Below are 12,805 nucleotides of genomic sequence, written 5' to 3' on the forward strand. Positions count from 1 at the left end.
TACACTTTGAATATTTATAAAATTGGAAGATTACTGATCTGAGGATAATGGACTTTTGGGGCCTGACCTTGCAGATGTTTTATTCACCTGCCAAGGAAAAGCCCACCAATAACTCATGATAAATGTACACTTCCTGATTGGCATGATAATATTTTTCTTTAGCAACGCAAGGCTAGACTGTAAGTTTAGAATAAAAGCAGCAACTCAGTAGCACCAACTGTTTCCCAAGTGGGAGCAGAGAGATGCAAGTGTTAGGGAAAGCGATCACGTTTTAACCAGATTAAGAAATGCAGTTACTATATACTGAAAAACGAATTATTTTAAAGTGTCAAAGAAGGCAAGGACTGTGTCAATGTTGTACCTTAATTTTTTTCATGGAGGAAATCAAAGGGTGTAATTAAATGTGGCATTCGGGATGCACTTATGTAATTATTGTTTTGTGTTGTGACCAGAATCAATCAACACAGGCCAAACCGTTAATGGAAAAGTTGGGTCAATTCAAACTCTTTTACTTATCATGTTTTGGATGTTCCAAATGTCAGAGAATGAGCCATTGTGCAACTTAACAAAATATTCACAAATGGGTGAGAATTTCTCATAACAAAACCAATGTCTAGTTTTTGAAAATATTAGCAGTGTTAAATTAGTGAATCAATTTTTGTGGGAGAGGTGCCAGGATCTTTGACTAGAAGGGTACAGTTATTCAAGATTCCTCTGCATTGCTCATAGAAATATTCCTAAAGGATTGGTATTAAAGTTGATAACCAACACATGTAGGAGCAATGCCTTCAACATCTGACCACTGCCTCTTGGATGTCTTACTGGGGTTCCTAAGAGATGGAACCGAGCCAGAAGAGGCAGACCACAACCCAGCAGAAGGAGAACCCTGGTGGCCTAAATGTGCAGCCTGGAGTCATCAAACTAGAGGATTGAGTCCTGGGAACCTGCACGGTTTAGTGATTGGGCCAGGCTGGCATCAGAGCTAAAGCTCTAAAGAATGGCTAACAAGTGGAAGGACTGTAAGGTTTGACCAACCTGGAGGCAGCCAGCAGTTTAGAGGGAGGAAAACTCTAGTAGATGGTACCAACTGCGACTAGTGAAAAGTGATGCCAAAGAGGTGGAACCCCATGTGTCAAACACAGTAGGACACATTGAGGCTGCAACTTGGGTAAAGAGTAGCTGGAAAGTACAATTGACCAGAAGCCATTTCTCAATGAGCCAGAGGCTTTGGGGGACTTTGAGGAGGAGACACAGTACAACAAGGGTGAGTGGGGATCTCATTTGCATGATGATGAAAATTAGGAGAAAAGGCAAAGGAGCCCTGGGGCAGGGACACTAATTGTTCTACCTATGCTGACAGTGACATAAAGTAATGATGAACTTAATTTCATCGAGCAGCCATTTAGTAGCTCCCCATCAATCACAATAGACACAAGAAGGGGTAAACATACATGGGTACAACATTGAGAAGACATCTAATGTCAACCACTGAGAGGCTGTGCATGATATTTGATTAATCAGTGAACTTGCTTGATCTGCACATATATTTCGTTCTGGGTGCTACCAGGAAGCTATCTGATGGGTAAGCACTCAGGCCATATGGTACAGCACATACATGTATGTGTGCACCCACACTCACACCCACCCACACACATGCACACACACGCACAAGTTTTTTTTAATGACCCTACATCTTAGAAAAGCATGAGTGAAGAATCAAGTACAGATACCAATGGGCACTTGATTCCCTGACCTATTTAAAACAATACATTGTTGATAGAAACAAACATGTAACAGAAAGAAGAGACTACATGAATGCAAATATTGCTTTACTGAGGCAAGAGCTGAATACAATTTGAGACCCAACAGCCACAGCAAAACAGAGAATATCTGACCTTGAAGATGTGTCATCAACACCTCACAGACATATCAAAATCAAATAGCTAAATGACAAGGTGACCAAATAGCAGATTTGGAAGACAGGTGATGGAGAAACAATTTAAGGCTGTTATGCTAGCAGAAAGGCACAGAATCACACCCAAAGGAACTGTTTTTGAGGAAGGGATTGCCATCTCTGTTAGTGAACAGAGCGGCCCGAAACAGCATACAGGTTGACAAAGCACACACAACTCCTAAGCAGAGATAGCCACCTGAGGCTCCTCCGTGTATAATAAGAAGTCAACCAAAGTAGAGAAAAAGTTAAAATAGTAATGATAGCACACTGCAGGTAGAACCATCTTACAATAGTAGCGAACACACATTCTACCGGAACTTTGGAATGTTTATGCAAAAGAAGCAAAATGCCTTTGATGAGGTTAAACGTAAGCAGCCACAACTCCTACCACCAGCTAAGCTACAAAATGATATGCAAGGGAAGAGACACATATGTGAGCCTCCATTTGAGGTACTACAGTTTGATGAGTCTCTGTAGGTATAACTTGAGCAATAGCTTGCTACCATAGCAAGGTGAACTAAAGCAACAGACATGGATAACCATTCTCATAAAAACTTTAAAATGAGGGTCTTTCAACATTCATATGTCTGGAAACATTAACCATACAAGGTGGAAAAGCAGTGCTCGCATCATTGGAAATGTTACAATATGCTTAATATAGTATATGTAACCTATTCTGCTAAGTGAGATTTATTTGAGCTGTGATCCTAGTTAGTGGGTTTCTCCATGAGAGAAACACAGTAGGCTCAGAGCCGTGGAGGGTTTGAGAGATAATTAGTTGATGGGTGAGTGCAAAGTTGTTTTTGTCTTGTTGGGGGTGGGTGGAGAAAGATAGAATGCATGGGTCTTTCTCTGTTGATTTGTTGTGACTAAGTTTAGGTGATGGCTGCACTTGGAGAGTTGGGAGTAGACAGGGATACTCAGTGAAGCACAAACGTACCAAAACATATGAAAGATAGGAACTTAAGTGGAAGTGACTCACTTGCTTTTAGGAGTCAAAGCAAATGGCTACTTATACAATGCTAACCTGGTTATGACACCTGGGGTCAAAGAAAATCAGGGCGGGTGGTATGCACTGCTACTCAACATATGGTCCCTCGTGAACAGGGATATTGATGTTGGTAATTGATAATGGCACATATATGTTAAGCATCCTTTAGAGGTAAGAAACCCTGGTGGGTGGTAGTGTGCTTTACAAATACACATAACATCCTCTTGCTTTGCAAAGAAAGAGAATAGCTGCTGTGGGAGGGCTGGGCTAAAGACAAATTTTGGAGGACTGAGGTGTTTATCTGTCTTTGCGTTTATTTCATTGTAGTAGGACAGAAAGGAAACGAGAATAACTGGTAACACAAAGAAGCAAGAAGGCTTGGTGTCTTGGGTCTTTGTATTTTTCTTGTAAAACGATCTTCTTATCTCTTTCTCTTTTCTCTTAGGTGTAGACTTCTGTGGTTGGTTGTCCTCCATTGCTCCAGAAAGAAAACAAGTAGAGGACGGTAAGTAACAGTGTTGGGGGGATTTTATGGAGAAGGTACAGAAACCATCACCACACCCCTGGGTGTAGACAATCTATCTTTTAGTGTTGAATAGGAGGGTCTCCTCCTCTCCCCCCTCCACTTTTTCTGACTATCTTTCTATTTCTGCTGAGTGAGGATGGGGTAGTGCTCAGGAACAGCGAGTGAACATGTGCATCTTATTTCTTACGCTTCTGCCATTATATGCCCTCTTTTTGGGGTTCTTTGTGCCCTTCTATGGTTTGTTTATTGGGTTGCTCATTTATTATTTGTTCTTTTTTATTTTTGCCCCCCTCTCTTAATCCTCAAGAAAGAGCAAGCAGCATTGGTAGGGCAATCAAAGTAACAATAATATCAGTGAGACATCAATAACATAAAGGTTTCACTCAACAGTCTTCCCTCGGATCTATATGTTGGACTTTTGCTTCTTATCTGTACAGCCCCTTCTTTTATGCCTCTCAAACTGTTCCCTCAGTTTTCCTCTCCCCCGTTCCCAGTAGTCGCACGTACCGTGCAAGCTACAACTCTCCTGAGTTGCGATGGTGAGTCAGACATCCCAGGGCGACCACCACTCCTCACTGCAGGTTTCTGGTGTTTCATCATATTCCTGGGAGGTCTAGTTTCTCCGTCTCCTTTCTCGACTCCTTTGGTGGTCTTCCCCACTCCGGTCCATCTCCATGACGTCTGGATTCACGTTGCTTTCCTCTGCATCTTCCAGGTGCTACCCTCTTTCTTTCTTGTCCAGTCCCTTTGCCCACCACCAGGTTCCCTCTTTCCGCTGTAATTGTTCCTCAGAGTCAGGGGCTCTGCCCCCTATGTGTCATCTGCAGCTCTGTGCAGTCACCATTAACCCTCTCTTCATCTTTCTATGTTGTAGAGAAGGAGTTGCTGGCATTGTCCGTCCTGTCCGTAAAAAGATAGGTGAAGCGCGGTTGCTTTTACAGTGCTCTATTTCTTTAGGGATGACAAGGTGGCTGCAGGGAGGGGGAGCAGGATATTGCCTGCCTCACAGCTGCATTGTGTTATACAATGTGGTTGAAACTGAGATATGAGTTTGTTATAGGTTTTCAATATGCAATCAGTAAACGCATGGATAAATCATGCCTTTCTATAAGTCTGACCTAGAATCCAATTTAGCAGGCCACCATGATGCAGGCCATCATGTGTCAAAGTGAACCCTACACAGCAAAGAACACAAAAAAAATAGTGGTAGACCGAAGAATACTCATGGGATTTTCCCTTCAAATTTCCCCAAACTAATACAACGGATCCTTCAATTTGCAGAAGACTGACATAATTCTTCTGGGATCAGTGTTCTTAAAAGTTTCACTCTTTTTGTGACTGTAAGCGACATGGTTTTAACACCCCAGTGGCAAACCATCAAGATGCCCTTCCATTGTGATGGCTTAATTTTTTACCTTTAACTGCTCTGCATATAATGTCTATACACTCGTGGAGACTACAATGACAGGAGTATTCCTTCCTATTTATCAAAACTCATGCTTGGTAAAAATTTAAGAATTTTTTTAATCGAATCCTGATGTACAGATGTTGATTCTTTATTGTAACTTGCTACAATACCTTTATGAAGAAACCACTTTACATGACAATACAGGGCTTTTATCACAGACTGCAGCTCTCATTCTGATTGTTGCTGAGAATTGAGCATAGGTTATGACAATGGAGAAATGCTGCTGTTTCTTAAGGGCATACTCATGGCTACGCAGAGCTGTCAATGGCAATCATTACAAGTGTTCTCTTAATTCAAATGGGGCCAATACCAACAGGTACCTTCCAAACTGGCATTCCGAGACTTGCAGAGTTTTCGCAGACCTGTTTTTAACAGACTGACATTACATCTGCTGAAAGTAGACTTAATCCCTGTTTATGAATGTATGTACATATATGCATGTATGGTAGTACTACAGCAAAAAGCTAACTAAGAGGTAGCAGAGCACTGTACATGATCAAAGGCAAGCAGAAATTCGGTGACTAATTGGAGAGAAAGCTGAGCCGTGGATAGTTAATACATTGTGATGTAGCACTCTTTAAAGAGGTGAATCTTGAATTCCTTCCTAAATTAGAGCCGTGTTGGGGCAGTTCGGCTTTATATGGGGATGATGTTCCAGATCCTGAGTGCATAGATGCAGAAGGCCTTGTTTATTTTGTTTGTTTTTATACTTCTTAGTCAGCAGTTTGATGAAGTCTTGGCTGCAGATGTGCAAAGAACCACCAGCAATACTGACCTTGTTAGCAAGATGCAAGATGATTTTTTATGAAATGCAGCTGGTTTTGAAGGTGGTGTGGGTTGGCAAGAGTAGCCAATCTAGGTTATCAGGATGGGGGTGTGGTGATCATATTTCTTCAGGCCCTGGATTAGCCATGCTGCAGCATGTGGGATGCCCTTAAAGGGTGCCAGTGTGGAGTCTAGAGGACCATGGAGTAGGGCATTGTCAAGGCCCAGATGCAAGAGTACAGAGGCTTAAACAGAAGTTCTGCTCTCTGGAAGAAACATTTTGACTTTCTATAGAAACTAGATCTGGTGCTAGCTCAGCCTTGTTTTTTTGGCAAAGTGTTCCGTGAGGTAGATGTTGGTATCCAGGGTTAATCGAAGTGACTTGGCATTTGGGGAGAGTTGAGGTCTGAAGCCAACAAGGTTCATGTCCTTGAGGCAGGGTTGTACTGTATTTTATTTGTTTTTCATGGCAAACAATAAGAATTATGTCTTGGTTGGGTTGAGCTTCTAGCAGGTACTGAATGTCTAGGTATAGGTGATGTGCAAAACGTGTTTGAGCAGTTGGGTATCCTAAGCAGAGGAGACTTTCAAGTAGAGTTGTCGATTATCAGCCTATTAATGAATCTTGATGCTGTTATATGTGAGCAGAGCCCCAAGTGACTCCATGGATAGAATGACGATGACAGAAAACAGAATGAAACCTTGGGTAACAACACATGTGATAGGATTACTTTGTGATCTGGAGGTGCCCATTTGAACTAACTGGTGTCAGTTGGAAAGCTAGGAGGAGAACAAGTGAAGAATATTGCCAGTGAATCCCATTTGTGACTCTGGGTGCATATGAGGATAGGATGATTGACTATGTCATAGACAGCTGAAAGGTCAGCAATATTAGGAGGCAGGAGTCATCCTCAGCTGTGGTCAAGAGGGCATAGTTCGCAATGTTTAAGTTGGCAGCCTACATGCAGCAGCGGGATCTGAAGCTAAACTGTTAGTTGTGCAGAAGAATAATAGCACTGATGTGATCTTGGAGTATTTGCAATGATCTTGCAGAAGAATGGTAGATGAGTGATGGGCCAGTGGTTGGCGAGGTCATCAGGGTCTTGTGTAGATATATTTAGGAGTGGGAGCATTTGGTCATTCTGGAGAGGTTCTGGAAAATTCCTGAGTGAGGGAGGCATTGACAATAGTAAGTGGTACTTAGAGAGCATTGCCAGAAAGAGCTTTGAGGAAGGATGATGGAAAGGCATCATCTTCATACGAAGTGGTTTTGAGTGAATGTCCAGGCAAAGTTGCATAATTACTTGGGAATAAGGCTGGGATTTACCAATTTTCTAAGATTTCACATTTCACATTTCTTTGGACCCTCAGGGACCCACTTGCACTGGACTGGATTTGCCCTATCCCAGGAGTTCTCTATACCATTTAGTATCAGTATCGCATAAAAGGTGGAGAAAATCTAGCCTGTTTTCCTGGCCACTTATGAAGATGCCCACTGTATCAATCAGAGTTGGTTCCAATTTAAAAATGGAAAAGTAAAACTACATGTTCAGGCCAAAGTAGGCCTGCCGATTTCTATAGCTTCATTAGTTCTATATGGGTGATTGCACTGTAGTGGAATAATGTCATTACAAATTAAACACAGCATTTATTTAGGTAATCATACACAAGCCCCATTCCTCAACAAAGGTCCAAAAAGATATACAGGCAGGCAACATTTCTAAGTGTAAAGAAAAAGGTTGAAAGACATCCTACAAAACCCAGTGCAAAGGACACAATAGTCATGGCACATTTCTAGAACTGGCTTGTTGGATGACAATAGTGGCTTCCTTCATTAATGTGCTCTAAGGGCCTAAATACGATGTCGGCCGGACAAGCTTCTGTCCGACATCATAGTGGAAGCAGACCGCCAGACAAGGAGTTGGCGGTTCCGCTTCCATAATTAGTCTGAGACCACCTTCATGGTGGTCGCAGAATATACACTTTTAAAACATCCCTGCAAAGTGTGGCAGGCACCAGGCGGTGCCTGCCACACAGAGCAGGGACGTTTAGGGGGGCCCCACAGGTGATCCCTAGGCCTCATAGCTGAGGTCACAGGGGGACTGGGGCCGGGCTAGACATTCCCAAAGTCACTTTCTGATAGGCTTTCCAGGTCAGAAAGGCTGACATGGAAAGGCTGTGGGAAACGGACATCATAATCCCAACGACAGTGTCTGAGCAGGCACTGCTACCATTTAGGGATTATCAGTCCTTCTGATGCTCCGCAAAGGATTCCCCCTGCAGTATCTCTTGCAACCGGTGGTATTGTAATAGGGCGGTCGGAGGAATACTATTGATGTCGGGCAAAATGCCTCCAACTAGCTGTCGGGTGGCTTTTTGCATGATATCGAAATCAGGCCCTAAGTGGTCCAAAAGACCATACCATCAGTAGCAATCTGTCAGAATCCCACTCAAGCCAATATATTGAAGGGCATACGTCACTGTGTCTAGGGCACCAAAATGAATACCATTAAAATCACTAAGGGGTCAATTGTGATCTTGGTCGGAAAGCTCTCTGACCGAGCCGGAACCAGAGTGTTTTCCGACCGAGCCGGACTCCTGCAGTCCGACTGAGCGAGTGCGATGCGGCCGCATGCTGCAGGGCTCGGTTCGGGAGGACTCCCATAGAAGTCAATGGGAGCCAGTCGTACGATGCGTACATGGGTTCCCATTGATAAATGGGTACGCCTCACACAAGGGCACCCCCTACAGTGGGTAGGTGTCGTGCCATCCACACCGTACATGCCTGTGTTGGGGAGACCCTTGGGGCTCCCCCTGTGTCCGAGTAGTAAGGCTGTGGGTGACGGGGGTCCGACGTCGATCCCCAAAGGCAGCTTCCTGGGTGTTTTGCGAGCTGGACACTTCGGCTTGATCCGGCAGTCCGACGTGTGCATCGTGCTGGCCCGGTCGGAAATCATCTCCATTGTATGGCACAGTTTGCTTACGGACCAGGCGAATGGAGTGATTTGGACCCGGAAATGATTCGGTCAGTGATTTTGCGTTTCTCACATCATACTTGCACGCTCGTACAGCTGTACGAGTCAGGCAGAGAACACACGTACGGCTCGTACTTTTTACGGCCAGATCGTGTTCGGAGCCCTTCCGAGCAAGATCGGACTCAGGCCCTAAGTGTTGCGTGCATTCTTCTGGTGGAAGGAACTCATAAAATACATTTGTTCCATTTTAAGGAAAATACACATTCTATCTGGTTTCATAAGCTGTACATAATTTTACTTACCTTTTGTGCGGTTTTCATAGTCTCACAGATATCATACTTCATTATTTTCTCTACTCTTAAAGTAGTTTACCCAGTTTTTGAGCAACTGGCTTAACTAGCTGTTAACATATAGTTAACATATATGTTGTGCCACCACTAGCGAAATATTTGTACAACGTACTTAAAAAAATGAAAATACTTGTCTGCAGTACATTGCTGTCACAGAGTGAACAACATGAAGCCTTTCAAGCATTTTTAGAAAACAGTTTCATTGTGAAACAATTAAAAAAATTAAGGTCTCTGAAGTTGAAAAGTTTTATTTGCATCATTGATTAAGGTTATGTTTTTCACTTAGCCATGTCAACATGCTGATAGAGTTCACTTGTGTTTTACACTTCTATTTATTTAACTAACATTGTGCATGCAAAAACGTAACAGGCTTGGAAAGCTGCACAAAATGTAAATGTGTTTTTCTCTGCAAATTCCAAACTTGCAGAAAGAAATTGCAAACAATAATTGTGTGGATTCAAACGCTTTGCAAATGATGAGGTCAAATTTTGCATACATTTTTCAGCTAGACTGGGTTTGATTAGAGCACAAATGATCTCTCTTCATGGAAAGGTCAACTCATGAGTCTGACATTTAGTTAGGGTGGAGGCACAGGTAAATCTTGGATATTTTCAACCTTTGCACAGGACAAAAAGCAAGATTTGCATATTTTTGCAGAAGGTTTTTTTTTTACATACCCTAGTGGTAAAATGTGCATGAGTTACATTACTTATTCTATATACACAGCACAAGTTCCACGAAGAGGGCCTCGTTTCTTCACGAACAGAAAGACTTTTTATATAGTATAAAAATAAAAACAGTCGTCTAAATGTCTAGATATGCACACTGAAAGCGATAACGATTCTACATATTTTATCGCTGTACTATGTGCTACAAATGCTGCATTATTGTTGCCACTTCAGTGTCATATGCAGATTCATATGTAAGTAGCACTATGGTCATTATCAATCATAAAACATTTAGCACAATATTCACAGGTATTGTCTACTAGTGACTACGTTGAGAGAGAAGAAGAAAGTATTCTGCTTTCTTAACTATGGACATTCCTTTTATAGTGCAATCTAAGGCTGTAAGCAAGAATATCGACAACAAAAAAAGCGTATAAAATAAATACGTAAATCTCGTTTTTAAAATATCACACAATTAGGTGAAGATTTTATGTTATGAGCTCCAATGGAGTAGTATTTTTGTAAACGGAATTTGGGACTCAATATATTCATCTTTTATGTAATTTTTTTAGGGAGACGAGAGATATGCAAACTATGGAAATCCGAATCTCCACCTCTTTTGCTGGAATGTAAAAAAAGTGTTATATATGTAAGCAAACAGGACCTGTTGTGCGATATTAGTAGTTGAGAGAAAGTATGGGCTAAGCTGGTGGACTGGTTTCAGAACTTCGAGGTCCAATGATTAAGCCAATGTTTAGCCGTCGTTCCTGTTTTTTCCTTCCGTGCTACGGGCACTCCAGGGGAAGGGTGGAAATGGAAACAGCTGTTTTCTCTTGTATGGAATGACTCTAACCTGGCCTGGATCACCAGTGAAGGAAGGGAGTTTTGCCAACGAGTGAACTGGCAGAATGAGGACAAAAAAAAAACAAAAAAAATAATGATACTCAAAAAAAAAATTATCAATCATAAAACATTTAACACAATATGCACAGTTATTGTCTACTAATGACTACGTTGAGGGAGAAGAAGAAAGTATTCTGCTTTCATAACTATGGACATTCCTTTTATAGTGCAATCTAAGGCTGTAAGCAAGAATATCGACAACAAAAAAAGTGTATAAAATAAATACGTAAATCTCGTTTTTAAAATATCACACAATTAGGTGAAGATTTTATGTTATGAGTTCCAATGGAGTAGTATTTTTGTACACGGAATTTGGGACGCAATGTTTTCTCAAACACTATTTAGGCCTCAATATTTTGGTTAAATGCCCATTCTAGGATTAATATGTTAATGATCTCAAAAATCAAATAAAGGTGTATGGCTCTCTTAAAGCACTGAAATAAACCTTAGTTGTATTCTTGATTTAACATAGCGAGGAGAACAGAACGAGTCTACCCTGCAGAATACAAATCTATGACTTTCAGGATCGACACACACAAATAGAGCAGGTGCATTCACCCACTGTTATGCTTGGCTACACCGTGCGGTCTATCTAGATTGTGGGCTCGATTATGAATTGAACGGATTCCAGGCACTGTGAAACCACTCCCAGATGCCACAATACCGCCTGGTAAATCCAGATGTGGGACCTGGCATTACAATTTTTTAAGTGTTCTGGGGTATGAGAATTACCAAACGGCATTACTATGTTTGGTGTTTTGCAGTTGGAGAGTGCCTGAGTTTCTTCACTGAGAATCTGTCGTAGGGTGTTTGGACTCAGGTTACAGGGATACATACAGTCCTTTGAAACCAGACCCAGCATCAGAGGTGGGGCAAATATTCAGAAGAGAGGAAGCATGTGTTTCTCTTAGCAGAGGAGAGGGCCAGCAGAAAGGAAGCTAGATGCACAACTCTTATCACACAGTAATTTAGCAGCCATATTGCCTAGGGACATCCTGTTACAAGTGCTTTTGAGAGACCTATTTTTACAGCAGTGTTACTGGGAATAGGTTAATATACTCCACCTGTCTCAAAATAAGGCAAAAGTGTTCCAAGGTTGCCTCTGTGTTTTTTTAGGTGTCCAACTACAGCATCGCTTGCAATGCTTGTTTGTCGAGATTATAGTAAGGCTTTCAAAAGTCTCCCCAAACTGCGGATTGGGTACATTTCCTGTGAGCCATGTGCGTGCACATCGCCAGCCACATCCCATACCATTCACATCCCACACCATTTGTCTGAGCCTCTGCATCAGACTTCAAAAGAAGGTGCTCCCCCGCCTCCCTCCGCCCAATGCCAGAGCTTGTTGTTTCCTTCCTCGGCTTGTGTTCTGATGCACGTCTTTTTGCCCTACGCATTCACCAGATGGGAGTTCATTTGCAAGGAGTTTCCAGCAGCAATGTGTTTCAATTTGTAAGCAATGAAAGTCCGCCTTCACGTTGTGCTTTTGTAATTTATGTATACTTTTTACGCTTTGAAACTGTTTATTTTTAAACAGAGCCATGTCATTAATTGTTTTTTTAATTACTTTTGCTTCGCTACATTGTGAAAGGTTTCTTTTTCTTTTCGTTGAGCGTATGCTTTTAAAATATGGATGGATACTTACTATTTATTTATGTTTAAATGCAATGTGAACAAGCCCCACCGCTCCCACCCTCACAGCTGCAGACGTCAAGACACCTTGCTTTTTGCAGAGAATTGTGTGATAGGCACAACATTTTAGAAAGATCGATGAGCCTAGTTACGCTGACCCATTGACGACTTGGATAGTCGATCCCTGGAAACCATGATCGGTTCCTAATTGAGATATGCTGTTTCTGCGCACACTTGTGCTCAACCACTGCAATCGGTAAACAGACTGCCCGAATGACCTCTTACCATTGCCCATGTTAAATACCCTCCGTGCTGCCTCCCACCCGTGAAAAAGCTTAAGTGGTCTGGCATGTCCAGTGCGACTGCTTTTTATCAGCCCACACCGCTGTTATTCATGTTGCCACCTCACACGCCCTCTGTGTTGCCTCCTGCTGTCCTTCCATTCACCAGTCACACCAAAAGCACTACTTTTCAAACCGAAGGCCTCCTACCCATAAATGTTGTTGAAAAAGCAACAAGAGGCTTCACAAAACTAGCCCTCAGTATCGGTAAATGTGAAGCGTGCCCATGCTAGTT

Source organism: Lissotriton vulgaris, chromosome 12 (genome assembly GCF_964263255.1).
Source record: "Lissotriton vulgaris chromosome 12, aLisVul1.2, whole genome shotgun sequence".
NCBI classification, from domain to species: Eukaryota; Metazoa; Chordata; class Amphibia; order Caudata; family Salamandridae; genus Lissotriton; species Lissotriton vulgaris.